The 14,884-nt window shown below is 44.7% G+C and overlaps 2 long non-coding RNA genes across 4 annotated transcripts; one reads left to right on the forward strand and one right to left on the reverse strand.

The window, feature by feature from the left end:
- Nucleotides 1-3,746: 3,746 nt before the first annotated feature.
- On the forward strand, nt 3,747-7,762 carry LOC135940136 (uncharacterized). Of its 3 annotated transcripts, XR_010574823.1 has the most exons (7): nt 3,747-3,927; nt 5,144-5,186; nt 6,444-6,569; nt 6,640-6,791; nt 6,852-7,108; nt 7,159-7,301; nt 7,363-7,762. It is a non-coding gene; the product is annotated as an uncharacterized LOC135940136 (long non-coding RNA). The 3 variants fall into 3 exon arrangements; XR_010574824.1 differs by lacking the exon at nt 3,747-3,927 and having other exon boundaries at nt 4,829-6,569; nt 6,839-7,108; XR_010574822.1 differs by lacking the exon at nt 3,747-3,927 and having other exon boundaries at nt 4,850-6,569.
- A 706-nt stretch (nt 7,763-8,468) lies between these two features.
- On the reverse strand, nt 8,469-10,275 carry LOC135940911 (uncharacterized). The gene is made up of 5 exons (XR_010574929.1): nt 10,165-10,275; nt 9,741-10,079; nt 9,305-9,679; nt 8,884-9,089; nt 8,469-8,685 (listed from the first exon to the last, which is right to left on the reverse strand). It is a non-coding gene; the product is annotated as an uncharacterized LOC135940911 (long non-coding RNA).
- Nucleotides 10,276-14,884: the final 4,609 nt, after the last annotated feature.

Consider the following 14,884-nt stretch of genomic DNA (forward strand, 5'->3'; position numbering starts at 1 on the left):
TGAAATTAAATAATAGGTAGAAAATAATTTATGTGGAAAAAGTTGAACATACAAAAAGTTCAGGTATGTATCTGTGTGTCTTTTAAAATTATTAAATTTAAATTAAATTACAAATTTGATTTAGTTAAATGCTAAGGAAACGACATCACACAGATATGTATCGTTGCTCGAAAAAGTTGCTAAAAATGCAACTTGAAAAAAAAACAATAAACACGGATCAAGAAATCAGACAGTCGGTATTTTTCTTAATTTTCTCAAAATGATGTTTGCAATGTCTTTCTGGATTCTGTGCCGATGTGAATATGAGTTGCTCTGCTCTGTTTTCAGATTTTCGTATAGGAATTGGAGTGGAGTGTCAAGGTCAAGTCTACGCCCGCACTGGTAAAAGTACATATTTCGCGACGTGTGTCTCTTATGCCCAAGCGGTAGGAAATCCCTGCGCTATTTTAGTGTGGAAAGCAAAGGAGAGTGCAAAATCGGACTTAATTTTGCACTGACAATAATTAGCCCACAATCAATTTGTTAGTGCGATTCCGAAAAATGACTCACAATCAGTGTATCCGGGATAAAATGTGTTGGGTTGTAGGCGCTGCTCTCCATTCCATCATTCTGCTGCCCCTTCGCCTCCGTCGGCTGGTAGCGGAATTTTCATTTTTCCGCTGATTGTAATCTAAGCAGCGAAGAATTTGCTGCTGCTGGTCCAGCTGGTCAGAGGTCCGAGAGCTGCTGCTGCCGCTGCTGAATTGGCGGGAACAGAGACTGCCTGGACCTGGAGTGCCTGAGGCCTGGGCAAACCAAACACACGAACACTGACGAAAAGAGGGGCAAGGACGACAAACACGAATGCATCGCCGCCGCCGCCGCCTCGCCAGCACCACTTGACTGAAAAACACGAGTCTGAACTCTGAAATCTGAGCAGGGCCTGAACGCCTGAAGCCGCTGGTCTGTATGTTTTGCGTCTGTCCCTCATCCGCATTTTTCCTCTTTTTTCCGCCGACAATTGGAATCTAAAGCAAAGCACATTAAACGGAAAACCACTGCATTTCGACACAGTCATCTTAGCGCGCGTATTTGTCAATTTCCCGCCGAGCAGCGTAACTACACAATGTTCCCTAAATTTCCTACTAGATAACTTATTTATTGCCTTATTGCATAGATTTGTTTCAACTCTCGGTCTCGTGCGTGAATCATTTGCTTTATCGTGACTGCATGTTTTTAAGGGTTATATATCTTTTGGTATTTGTATTTTATCTAGTTGCATTACGGATGAAAATTCTTACATACTCTTTCAATGTATGTACACATTACTTTCGCTAAAACTTTGCAACTGCGCTCGAATAAATTCATGTATGTAAGAAAATGCATACATTTAAGCAATCGCTGGTTTTGGCACAGCGATTGCCGGTGCCGGTATCGAAACAAAAGGTTTAAAAAAATCCTTATGAGAAACGAAGACATGCTGTCAGGATAATGTAGATTATTTATGTACGAGACGGAGGTTTTAATCAAATCTTTTCGAGGCAAGTTGGAAAGTGTTTGTACATTCGCTGCATGGCGGGAAATTGCGGGAATGTGTCTAAATCTCAGTCACGTACACTAATCATTTCCTGTAGCGTGACTGCAAGTCTTCATTTTTTTTTAAATTCCCTATTTTGGTATGTATTTTAGGTGCATTATGCGTACTTTTTACGTATAAAAAAGTGTGTACATACTTTAAGACAAAAAGGATTAGTTTCATGTACATAATCATAATGCATTCGATTATGTTGTTATATATTTACATGCACAAGCACAATCCCTTAGATGACTTGCTTTAAAATCTAACCTAAATGCAATTTACATCTTTATACATAGTGTGGTTAGTAATCTTTGCTCTTTATCAAGATTTTTGCAATGCCTCCAAGTAATCATACAGAAACGATGCGGTGAAGCAGATGACGAAGATGTTCGGTTGCAAGGTTGGTCATGGTCACACCTAGCTCTGTTTGTCAGGTTCGTGTCCGACAAACAATATGTTGGGCATTCAGTTGGACATTCTGGTTAGTTCTCAAATAATTGTTTTACTTCTCAATTCGACTTGTTGAGCCTCATTTGGCAGAAAATCGGATGGCGCGTCTGCGGGAAGCAGGGAAATAATTTATTCCGCTGGCGTGGCAATATTTTTTCGCTTTCCAGACGCCGTCGGCTCATTTTTACATTCGCGAATGGAATCGGTCGATTTTTCAGAGCTCAGAATAACTGACTCACAATCAGAGCCGGCTCGTACCATCAAATTGGATTAAATGACCCAAGTGAAGGGCCTATGCCTAATTAATTCCAAGTGCATGCGAAGCAACACAACTTTATTTCTTTGGCGCCATTTATTCCTCTGCTAAAAGTCGCGACAAGTGCGGAATTACCAGGCTAACTTTTATGTCGCCCGCTCGCTGTGTTTCCTCACAAATACGTTCCCAATTTCCGACTCTGGACACACGCAAGTATTTCTTTTTAATGGGGAAATAAATTAAATGGAAAGTAAGCCTCAACCGACCAATTATTTTCATACATTTCTGACCAAAAGTGTCCTTAAATTCAAATTTTCCAATTTTACGGGTCACGCCCTCTTTTTTTATAACAAAGTTAAGGAATTTCTTGGGTGAGAAAAATTAGTGTAACTTTTATTTGTGAGAAGATACAAAGAAAACAGCACTTTATTTAGCTCTTGGAAGTTAACTTTCAGTGTGTTGAAGGATTTTGCGGGGAAATGCACAGTAATTCCTCTTTGATGAAGTTTTATTTTCTATTTAATTTTATTTTTATTACTAATAATCACTTTTTTGCTATTTTGTGTTTCGTTAAACGAGAAAAATAGTGTTCACAGGTGCCTCCTTCCTTTTTTCACATGGAGCAGCGATGCAGAGGAAGCTGCTGATATCCAAACTCCAGAAGGTGAGCCAGGGAAACCCTTTAAACTCAACTCGGCGCGTTTAAACAAAAGTGCTCTCCCGAAAAAGCGAAAGAAATACTCTCCAGTCGGAATATAATTATTCAGGCTGGCCTCGGTTCTGCTGCTGGCGCGGTTTCATTGTGGTTATTAATGCAAGACATTTTGTTACCATGAATATTTTAAAATTTTGACTCTGGCGGCCGGCGCGGCGGAGCCAGGCTGGCTCAGACCTCAACGTAATATCGAACATTCATTTTTATTAAATTACTTTCTGGAATTTTTTTGTGCTGCGACCTTTTGAATTGTTTGCATTTTAAGTGAACGCCAGCCCACGAAAGCTGTTGGCTTTAATTCTAGCTGAGCTTGTGTATTATTAATCTGACGGTCAGTATTTTTATTAAATTTTACAAGATGACTTTTTTTGCTTTTCTGGATTCTGTGCCAATTCCTTGTTTGAAATGTCGTGGCAGCCAAAGTAAGTCTAATAGTTAAAACAATATAGGGCCTTCCGAAATAGGCAAAGAGGGACACTCCTCAACGAATTTCTCAAGACTATGAAGTTAACCGCTTTGTGCCTTTGGATGACCAACCAACCTCCTGACGCCGGGCCAAGGCCCAGGCCAAACCAAACGAAATATTGGGGGGAAAAAGAGCATTGAATAACTTATTAGGCGCCATATTGTTTGGTTTCGCAACTAGTAAATTATTGAAGGTATTTTTATTGAAGTAAGCGTCTACCAGCTTTGAGGTAAGTTTGAGGATAGAGAAGCGTTTCCAGCCCAGGGTTACCTCGTCAAAAATCAATGATTTGCATTATTTAACAAACGATTTCCTTCAAATCTAAAATTATTGCTATTTAGGGATACATTTAGAAGGTGAAGTTCGTTTCTTCAACGAATTTAATCGATTATTTTGTGTTCTGTCTTGTTTTAGCGGAGAAAGGAGAAAAAGAAGCGCAGCCGAAGGGAGGGAATAATCAGGAGGATGAAAATAATGCAGCGGTGTTTTACCTTGATTAATTAATTAATTACCTTAATTAAGTGATGATCTAATCAAACCTCACTGTTCATTTGAAATGAACTGCAATTTTTTAAACGACTTTCTAAAAGTAGCTTTCATGCAACACTGAAAAGGATTTCTCAAATATCAGCGGTATTTCGTTGAGCCAAAATAGATTTTCGCAGCTGTGACATGCGAGTAATCCAGTCGGAATATATTTACGTTATAGGCTTACGTTGCCTCTGCTTTAATTAATAATTGATGCTGAGCCAGGGGAAAATGGTAAGTTTGGAATCGCTCTCTACACGCGATGCGTGCTCAAAATTCTGCTGACGCTCGTGATAACTAAAACTGAAACGACCTCTAATGGCGCGAAATACTAACTGTGTTCGGGATTAATCCGGAGAAATGGCGGTCTTTTGCGCAATGCAAAAATTGCGAACCCTGGAGGTTTGACGCACAAATTTCTTCATGAAAGTTTGCATATTTTAAGGCTGTTTTCTTAGAGAACGGAAGGTATTTCTTCAATTTCTGGTTTGAAACTGAAGTTCGCAAAAGATCATTTCAAATATTTTCTCACGAAAAGTACCCATTTTTAAAATTTCAATTTTTTTGGGTCTTTGAAGCCGGCGGCTGCCCCTAAGTGACTCAAAATTTGACGGCCGGCCGAGACCTCTACATAGAATCGAATATTAATTATTGTAGGGAAATTATTTTGTTATTTTTTATGCGACCTAAATATCTATTTTGCATTGAATTCTTGGCTTTTATTTTTGAGCCATCAATTTTTCATATTGTTTTTTTACACTTTAAAATTTGTCTGCCATCGATTTAGTTCTTGGAAATGTTTAAGTAACTAGGTGTGGTAAGAATCGGAAATATTGCAAAGTAATATTTCAATCGGTGCCAGTTTTTGCAAAAACACTTGTTCATTTCTTATACACATTTAATCTTGAAGAATAAGTTTTCTTCTGGAGCCAATCACTATATATTTTAACACCCCTATCCAATATGTTCAATTGTTGGCGTGACGCTGTTTGCTTCAAATCTTGGTCAGCTTTGTGTTTCTTACGGAACCATATCTGAATTATTTACTGGAATATTCAAAACATAAGAAAACAAACAATCTAATGGTCATATACTTTATTTATTTAAAAAAAGTATTTTCCTTTCTGGATTCAGTGCCAATGTGAATGAGTTCTTCTGCTCTGTTTTCAGTGTTCGTGCTAGTGGAGTTTCAAGTTTACGCCCGGACTACATGGTATGTATTTCTGATCATCTCAACAAAGCCCTCGCGGGTGGCAGAGCAGTGCGCTTTTTTTTGCTAATTTACGCCATATAAAGGCGAGTTGGCCTGAGATTTGAAGGTAAATTAGGGCAAGGAGCTGGGATTTGTTCATTTTGGACCAGCTGGCATGAAAATTAAATCCGAAATCTTTGCACACTACTCTAAAACGCTACCAAAGCGCGTTAAACTTTCTTAAAAATTCATTTTTAGCCAGTGTTGCCGCTTGGCTGAAAGGAATAGGTCGAAAGCCGTCTCGGCAGCAGCTTTTGTTACTTAAACCAATCATTTCCTTGTAGTGAACGGAATAAGTCTTCATTTTATTTAAAATTTCATTTTTTGGTGTAAGTATTTTAGTTGCATTATGTAATCATATGTGTACGTTTTTGCATAAACTTTGCAGCTGCGTGTTAATAAATTTAAATCTTCAGCAATCGCTAGCTGGCAACAGTGATTTTGCCAGTAATATGAATCAATCCTAAATGAACGGAGCCTTGCAGTCACGGCGAAGTAAGTTATTTTTGCACAGGTTTATTAATTAGATCTTAAAAATCTGTATAGAAATGCATACGCTGCTCCATGGTGTTTGCATTCGTCTGTGCAGCATGGGATTTATCGCAAAATATGGAAATTATACTAAGGACATGGGATTCCTCAATTATCGGCGGTATTTCGTTGACTCGAAACAAATTTCCCTAATTTCCGCGGATTAAACAATAATAGAATAATTATTATTTTTGGCGTCTGTAATTATTAACTCCATTTGCTGCGGTGTGCAGCAGGGGAAAATGGTAAGTTTGGCAATATTCTACGCTCGCTACTCAATCATCATCAGGCACAATCTGCTTGTTTTGCGTCTGCTGCTGGCGCATTACTGGAATACTTCTCTTTGCTCACTATTACTCCTGCGTCTGCGGTTTCTCGCACTAATTTCTTAAGAAAATTGCATTTTTTCCAAAGAGTTCTCTTGGATTGGAAGGTGAAGGAAAGACGGTTTCCTTCAATTACTATAACGTTCCTGAAAGTTGCTGCCAATTTGTATTCTTTCTAGAAATATGCACTATCAATTTAAATCCTTATTTTGGTTTTGGAATCGATTCAAGGTAAGAATTAAAAAAACTGCATTGTGTTGCCTGCAGTAAGCAGTTTCGTCCGTCAATTGTTACGTAACAAGAATTTTTGCTATGCTGCTCGTTTGCCTAAATTGCCACAATTATTTTGTCTGCTTCCCAGGTAGAACGTGACTGCTGGCTGCTGTGCGGTTGTGGTCGCGAATTGCGACTAGGCTTTGTGCAAGCGACTATGCCAACGCCGACTTGCAACAGCGTTCCACTGCATTCTTCACTCGTCTGCTCATGGGTGAGAGCACAACACCTCGTATTTCTATTAGATTCACTTGACCAAGAATTCATTTTTTTCCCACTCGCAGCATCATATATGGCGCAGGCGGTCGAGATGATGTGCGATTCGGAGACTAGTAGGCGCCGCCGCTTTTTCTGGGCGCCGAGAAGAAAAACCGGAGGCGCGAGGCCTTCCCCCTGCTGCCTGCTGCAAGCTCGACCACGTCCCTCAGGACTCTCGGTGAGTTTTTATTACTGCTCTGAGCATAAATAGCATTAATTGATAAGTTACCATGTTCAGAATCCTGCGAGCCAGCAAGCGCGGTCGCCACGTGTTCTCAAAATTCACGCCTGGCGCCTGCTGCCTACCTGAGCCTGCGCTTTGAAGACGAGTTGCGCCGTCAGCTCAGAATTCGACCTTCAGAGTCCCTTGCGTCAGCCGTGTCGCGGACACCCTCTTTGGCCAGCCCTGCATCATCCGCATCTCACGTAGCCATCCCTCGTCGGCCCTCAGCCTGCATCCCGATCTGGATAGCGTCCTGAGCAAGGAGCCAAAAGGTAAATTTGGACAAACTCCATATGTTAAATTTTAAATTGGTCAAACTCAGGTTTTCTCCGTAAAATTGACGGGGAAAATGCTGAGGTGTAAACGCTTGGAGAAGGCCCACCAGGAAAAGGAGGCGTTGGCCAAGCCGGCGAAGGAGTTTGCCAGGCAGAACAACGCCCTGGAAAAGGAACTCGATGAGAGAAAGTGAGTGCTCAGCATGACATGAAAATTTTAAACTCATTTGTTCTCTTTTTCCGCCCTTTAGCCAGCCCTGCGCCATCCGTATCACGTAGCCGCCCCTCGTCGGCCCCCAACCTGCATCACGACCCCCGCCGCCACTCTCCAGCCACTTGGGACGCGCGTCTGCTGCTCCAGTTCCCTTTTTTAGGGAATCCTTCAAATTGTCCTCCCCGACTTGGCGGACCTGCAAGACTATTGTATAAGAGACGGCGTTGAAGCTGAACCGTGAAGCGTACATCATGTAATGCTCGGCGCAGGCCTTCAATGGCAGTGCCGCAGCGCCGGAAAAAGGAAAAGGCCGCTATGTCCCCGAAATACTCTATTTTGTGTTTTTAAACTATTTAATTGTTTGTTACTCGAATAAATATATTCATCTTTGTTAAATTTGTACGGTATATTCAAGAATAAACCGATATTACGCAATACTGGATAGCATTTGATTTTTACCGCCACAACCACACTAATGATGGAAGCCTGTCTGGCATTCAGCACCAAAATGAACCGCCCATTCGCGTATAAATCTAGCGTGGAGTAAGCACGTGACAAAAAGAGACAATTCTTCACTCTGATACCTCCTATTGTCTCCTGCTGGCTGGATACAAAATGGTCAATTTTTGACGTAATACGTAGCTTCTGCTCTCTGCGTGAGCGTTAAAATCGCGTTTTAGTACTGGGTTCGCATGCGGCTAGAGGAGGTACGCAGAATTGACCATTTGATACCTTCTACCGTCTCCTGCAGAGTGGATACAAAATGCTCAATTTTTAGCAGCTCTTAGACGCTAGAGGCAGGCAAGAGGAACAGTGAAAATCGGGCTTTTTGTACGCGGCCAGCATGAGACGGTAGGAGGCATCAAAAGGAGGATTTTCTGTACCTCCTTTTGTTTCCTGCTAGCCTGATACTAATGAGCCATTTTCAACGCTATTTTAGCTGCTCTTCCTTTCTAAATACGGGCTCTCGGTATTAGGACAACAGGCTACAGTAGGAGGTCTCTTTATCCCGAATTCTATGCCACCTGTTGCCAGAGCCAAATACTATGCCAGGCTTAGTAAACAAGGCGATTTTCTTACTCTACTCGATCAGCTGTTTTGCTCAATGAATCCTCTGGAAACGATTGTTAGTAAAACGAGTAATTCATGTCAGCTTTTGATGAATTTTATTAGCAAAGAAACGAAATTACAGGGTTTTTGAGAACATGGCAACTGCTTGCTGCCACGCAGGATTCTCAGTCATCACATCGGCGCCGCTGATGCCCAGTCCCCCAGCGGCGCCTTCTAGTCACAGAATCTGGTGCTCGGCCTTGTGCAGCTCGTCCGCGTCGTCTCGACAGTCTCCGCCATGATGCTGCGACTGGGAAAATAATAACAATAAGAGGATTTGTGAATGAATAAACCTGATTATTTCATGCACGATTTAAGTGAGTGAGCTGAAGCAGTGGTTTGAATATTAGGCGTGCTCGCTGCTGCCGAACGAGGGCTCCAAGCCGGACCAGCTGAGCTCGCGGCTGGCTGGCGCGCTGTCTCGACTTGAACCAGGACAAACTCACACCTCTTTAAGATATCCCTCCGCGGCTGCGCCTGGAGGGCTCGCCGCGAGGAGCGAGTCCTTCTTTGTTCTATTTCTCGCCAGGGCCGGCCGGACGTTTTGTCGTCGACTAGCTGCTGTTTGGGCTTGCCGTTTCTCGTCGTCGCCCGACTGGTCCGACTCGTCGTTGTCCTGCGGCTTTTTGTTCTTTGGCTTGCCGTCGCGGCCCCCTGGCAACAAATAATAACACAATAAATAAGTGATTAAAGAATAAGCAAATTTTATGAAGATGAATATTCGAAAGGAGAAAAGGACGCGAGAATGTTGATTGGGCAGCAGTGGCAGCATTTATTACAATAAAAGGGTCGAAGATGCTGTCCTTGAAGCAGCCAAACTCGCCACACCGCAGTAAAAGAGGTTAAGAACTCAGATTAAAAGAGCAAACCTGCTGGAAGTTGGTCCAATTGCACGTTTGTCTATTCCTGAAACGCTTCAAAAGGCTCGTCTTTGCTTTCCGAACCGCAGCTGCAGTTTCGCAACAAGTCCAAAGCCGAACTGGACGAGCAGACGCGTTCCAAGTGGCTGGAGAGTGGCGGCGGGGGTCGTGATGCAGGCTGGGGGCCAACGAGGGTCGGCTACGTGATGCGGATGGCGCAGGGCTGGCTCAAGGGCGGCCGCGGCCTCGACACGGCTGACGCAGGCGACTCAAGAGACCAAATTCGAGCTGACGGCGCACCTCATCTTCGACGCCAAGGCTCTCAGGTAGGCACCATCCGCGCCAGGTGTTTATTTTTAGAAAACATGGCAACCGCGCTGAATTCTGAACATTGTCACTCATCAATTAACGCTACATGCGCACAGTAATAGCAATAAAAACTCACCAAGAGTGCCCGAGGGACGTGGTCGAGCTTGTGGCGGCCGAGGGAAGGCCTCGCGTCGCCGGATGGCCGCTTGAGGAGGCCCTCGTAGGAGTCGGCGTCGAGTCCTTTCAATTGGCGTTGAGCACGATCAAGTCTCAGATGAAGCACAGGGTTTTGGCTCGTGCCGGCGCCAGGTGGTTGCTCGTACAGCAGGCTGGCTCCGCGCAAGGGCAACCCAGACATGAGGGCCGTGGGGAGGACATGAGCGCGTCGTCACCTCCGCGCCCAGACAAAGCGGCGGCGCCTGCAAGTCTCCGAATCGCGTACCATCTCGACCTTCTGCGCCATATGCTGCTGCCACTGGGAAAAAATGAATAAAATAAATTCTTGGTCAAGTAAATCAAATAAAAATACGAGGAGGTTTTGTGTAAGAACCATGACTCACCAATAAACAGACGAGTGCGGAATGCAGTTGCAAGTCTGTGTTGGCGGTCACTTGTACAAAGCCTAGTCGCAATTCGCGACCACAACCGCACAGCAGCCAGCAGTCACGTTCTACCTGGGAAGCAGACAAAATAAGTGTGTCAATTTAGGCAAACATAGCAAAAATTCTTGTTGTATAATTGAAGGATGAAAGAAAGTGAAGTTGGCGGGTGCAGCAGTCACAATCACTGCACGCACTGGCTCAAGAATTTACGCTCAAATAACATGCTCGCAAGCGATCTGATTGAACTCGGCGCACGCACACATGCTACAATTATCACCCCAAATTCGTTAATCCATCTGCAGCCGTCGGCCGCCTCGGAAGCCATGAGTCTACCATGCACTCTTACAAGGCGATCAGGCGATGCGACCAAGGCAGGCAGCCTGGCATCAAGAGGGGAAATGGTAGCGGCGAGCGGCGACCGCAGCTACGATCTCCACTCCTTCCCATCTTGCTGTTGTTTCGCTTCTCATTCCTCTCACTCTTTCATTGGATTTGTCGCCCGCGCCCCTCTATTCGTCAGGTTCGCGTGTTTGCACAGTCTCTCTTCTCGCCAATTTGGCAGCAGCATGGAATTCGTTGCTGATAAAACTGGCGGAAAAATTAAATTCTAGCATCGCTGGAGAGAGCAGAGAATGCGATGGGATGGGAGCAACGCCACACATTTCAGCATAAAATAATATACTTTATCTTGGCTGCAGTCTTTTATAACAATCGCATTATCAAATTAATTGTACTGTTATGATTGCCGTCTCGTCTATACTTACCGCACGCTCTACAGGCGTTGCATGGGTGTGGGTCGCATTTTAATGGCATTTTTTTTCGATATAAAATTTTAGTTCCATTCACTTGTGCAATATTAAATTCCAGTTTTAGTCAGTTAATAATTATAGCATCTTCTGATAATTATATTTTGGCGACTGTTTCTTAATCCCAAAACATTAAAACCTTTTCGAATGACGGACACATTTTTAAATTAACATAATAATTGTTTTAATCTCATTCAACTTGCGTAATATCCTCCCATTTAAAAAAAAATCAGCTAATGATTGTAAGCACCTATACGCCCGTTCCGCCTATTTCTAACATTGTTCAATGATCTGCGTAAATTAAGTGCTTATAGTTAAATTCAGTCGACTCGTCAATAACGCGCCAAGGGGAAGGTGCGAACAAAAGCTGCGGCTGCCGCGGCTTTTTTTGCCTTTTTTTATTCAGCTCAGTGGCGGCAGGGGCAGAGAAATAAATCTTTTTAAGCAGGTCCGCGCCGCTTTAATGATAGCAAAAAAAAAAACCAGCAAAATCCGCTCTGCACTGCTACCAGCGAAGACTTGGATGAGAAGATCCGCCGCTACGCCGAATTACTCTCACCATTAGCAACTCAAAATCGGCGCCTGTTCTCGGCGCCGCCCGCTCTCTGGTACATTGTTATCACGCTGCATTAAGGCTGATTCAATTAAATCAATAAAAAAAATATTTCCTGAGAGTTCAATTGTTATTTTTAATTTAAAAAAACCGCTTATATATTTATATACCATTGCACTGTTTTTTTTTTTTAAATGCTGGTTTTTGGAAACTCTGGTTTTCAACTGCAACGAGTTTGGTTTAAAACGCTATAGGACTGCGCAATTCAGCGGGATTAAAACTTAGATTTCAAGCGCTTGAAGATCGATTAAACGGTCTACAACTGCGCGATTTAGGTCAGTTAAATTTCGATTTAACGAGCTAAAACTTCTCTTGATGAATTTTAGAGCTCGTTCAAGCGCTCCAGAAGTTCAATTTCACGCAATAAAACTTTAATTTAACGCGCTAGAACTTTGATTTAGGTAGATAACACTTTGATATAACGAGCTAAAATCACTATTATTCCTATTTTTGGTCACTATCATTAAAAATTTAGTAAATCTATGATAAAAATACATTTTGGAAAGAGAGCGCAAATTTGTAGAAACAGAAGGTTTTTTAAAATGCAGGAAAATGCTGGTTTGGCGAAAAATAGCTAGAATTTCGTTTACAGCCTCTAGAAATTCGATAGCACGTGATAAAACTTTGATTTAACGCGCAAAATGTTTTTTGGCTTGCCTGAAGTTCAATTTAACGCGCTAGAAATTCAATTCAATTAGCAAGGAGCTCCTTTTCACGCACTTGTTCAATTATGCCATTCTGCCCTGATCAAGATGGATTTTGTCCTAACAAAAATCATGAAAATAATCTTACACATCTCCGAGAACAAAAATTTCAAGCCGCCCACGCAATTATTTCAGTCTATAGCCACAGTTAAACACTCACCTTTCAGACGTTGCTGGAGGTGGTGGTTGGGTCCGTCGTCTTTCCGGCCAGACTGCATGGCGGCCGACAAGCCTCGATCGATCCAGGGGCCGCGGTGTAGTTGGTCACGCTCATCGTGCTCCAAAGCTGTTTGGCAAAACAGTCTCATTTAGAATGAATGGCCAGGGAAGAAAAGGTGGAGGGACTCACCTGTAGGAGACGTCTGTGGGCAGGGCGCTCTGCTCCTTGAACGAGGACCTGAGGGCATGTCCCACACCTCCTGCAGCGCGTGACCTGTCGTGAATCATCTCGTATAGCCTCCGGTCTTGCCTAAGGGACTTCAACTGGGGCGGCTACTGCTGCTGGGGGCCCAGAGGGGGGCCCAGCGAGACATACTTGCCGCGGTTGCCGTTGGGTGGCGCCGACACGGCCGCCGAGGGCTTGTCGCCGCCCTGAGACGATGGCTTCTTGGATTTTGTTCTGGTTGCCGTATTCGGGTAGAGGAACTGGCCGTCGTATGCGTCCGACGCCTCTCGTCTACACCAGCAGCGTCACGGCAGCATATGTGCTGATGTCCAGCGCGTCCAGGGCGCTTTTTTCCTTTTCCAGACGCTTTGCCGCCTCAACCACGCGAGTGACAGGTTTTCTCTGACTCGTTCATTGTTTTTCCACCCTGTAAAACATCAAATATCGGTGAGAACGGGTGAGAAAGGGCCAAATCATAATTTTTATGTATTCTTTTCATCATTACTCACCAGTCCGTTCTTTTTCTCTGCGCCAGGCGCCTTGGAGGTTGGCGGTTGGCGGCGGAGCAAAGTGATTGGTGCATGGCCTAGTGGTTGTCGTCCGAGTCAGTTAAGCTGTCGCAATTCACCTTGGCATTCTCGTCATGCGGCTCGCCAGATTTGTTCCTGTGCTTGCATCGGCCAGACTTGCGACCTTCTGCGCATATCTGCATGCGCGGCCGCCTGCTTGGCCGCCTTTCCACCTCGAGGGGCGGCCTGCCCGCCCAGGGGCACCGTGCCACCGAGTATGGGGGCTCATCCGGCTTGCGATTTTCGTCGCGGCTGCTGAATGGGCTCTTGGCCAGCGGGCCGTAGCCGTAGACGCAGCGACCCATGCCATCACGAGGCGTTGCTGCCAGTTGCGAGCCAGTGCGTGCCGCACGTCTTCAGCGGAGCGTTTCCAGTTTCCACCTGCGGGCCACGCCTTCTTCTGGCCGCCACCGCCACCGGCCTGCTAGGACCTCGGTTTCGGACTTGCTAATGCCCATCTTCTCCTCGAGATTTTGCAGCTTCTTGGCTGGAACCGCTTCTCTTCCTCCTCCTTGCCAACAAGGTGCACGCCGTGCACGGCACAGCAACTCCGCCGTATGGCATTTTTCCGCCGGGAAATCAGGGACCACCCTGAAAAAGGACACAATTATTGTTTTAGATAAAATAAAATACTAAATATTAATTCGAAAAGAAATAATCCAGCCACGATTATGGTGAGCATGGTGGTGGTGGTGGCGGTGCATGGGGACATGGCCGGGCTTCTTGTCGTCGCACGGCATCTTCACGAAGCACTCGTGCAGGCTCAAATTGTGCCTGATCGAGTCTGCCAGCCCTCTGTTTGTTCTCGCGGCAGCACGGAAAGCGCTCCCTTGATGAATCGCTACAGTCATGCTTCAGGGTCTCAACTTTCTGTTAGGCACGTTCTGGCCTCGGACACAGCCGCCTGGTAACCGGCCGAGTAAGGTGCGCACCTGCTGGTGGACTGCTGGTGCTAGTATCCGCATCCGCTCGAGTGGTGCGGTTGGGCATGTACAAACAAAAGGTGTGCATCGCAAAGACACACTGCTGCCGCCGGCCGCCGCGCACTGATTGTCAAAATAAATGGCACTGGCACGATCGGTCAAATTACTTGTGCACTGCAAGCGCCGGTAAAAACACACGCACTGCCGGAGGTGCTGCCGCTGCCGCCGATACTGGTGTGTGTTTATTGTGAAAACACGCGGTTATTGCAGCTAGCCGCGACTTGGAGATCGCAGTGATCAATTATCGCACGACGCACGATGTAGATGTAATGTAAAAGGAAACAAAGGAAAAAAGAGGCGTGGCATCTGATCCGATTTTCGCATTGTGCTCACTGATTGGCTGCGGTCACTGTTCACGCTGTTGCTGTGTTTTCACTCTGGCGCGATGCAAATAATGAGCCAGCACTGATGGATAACAAATAACAATGAATAACTTTCGACTTCTGGTCAAGTCTCCAGGCACATGCTAATCTGCCTAAATTTGTTATGCGTGGCGAGCACACATATGTGAGCCGTTTAATTCTTTAAATTTAAAAAAAAGCCGCGCTGCTGCCGAGAGCAGGAGTAACTCACCAGGGTGACCGGGCAGATCTTGCGGTGATTGAAGAAAAGGCTGGA

Source organism: Cloeon dipterum, chromosome 3 (genome assembly GCF_949628265.1).
Source record: "Cloeon dipterum chromosome 3, ieCloDipt1.1, whole genome shotgun sequence".
In the NCBI taxonomy this organism is placed as follows: Eukaryota; Metazoa; Arthropoda; class Insecta; order Ephemeroptera; family Baetidae; genus Cloeon; species Cloeon dipterum.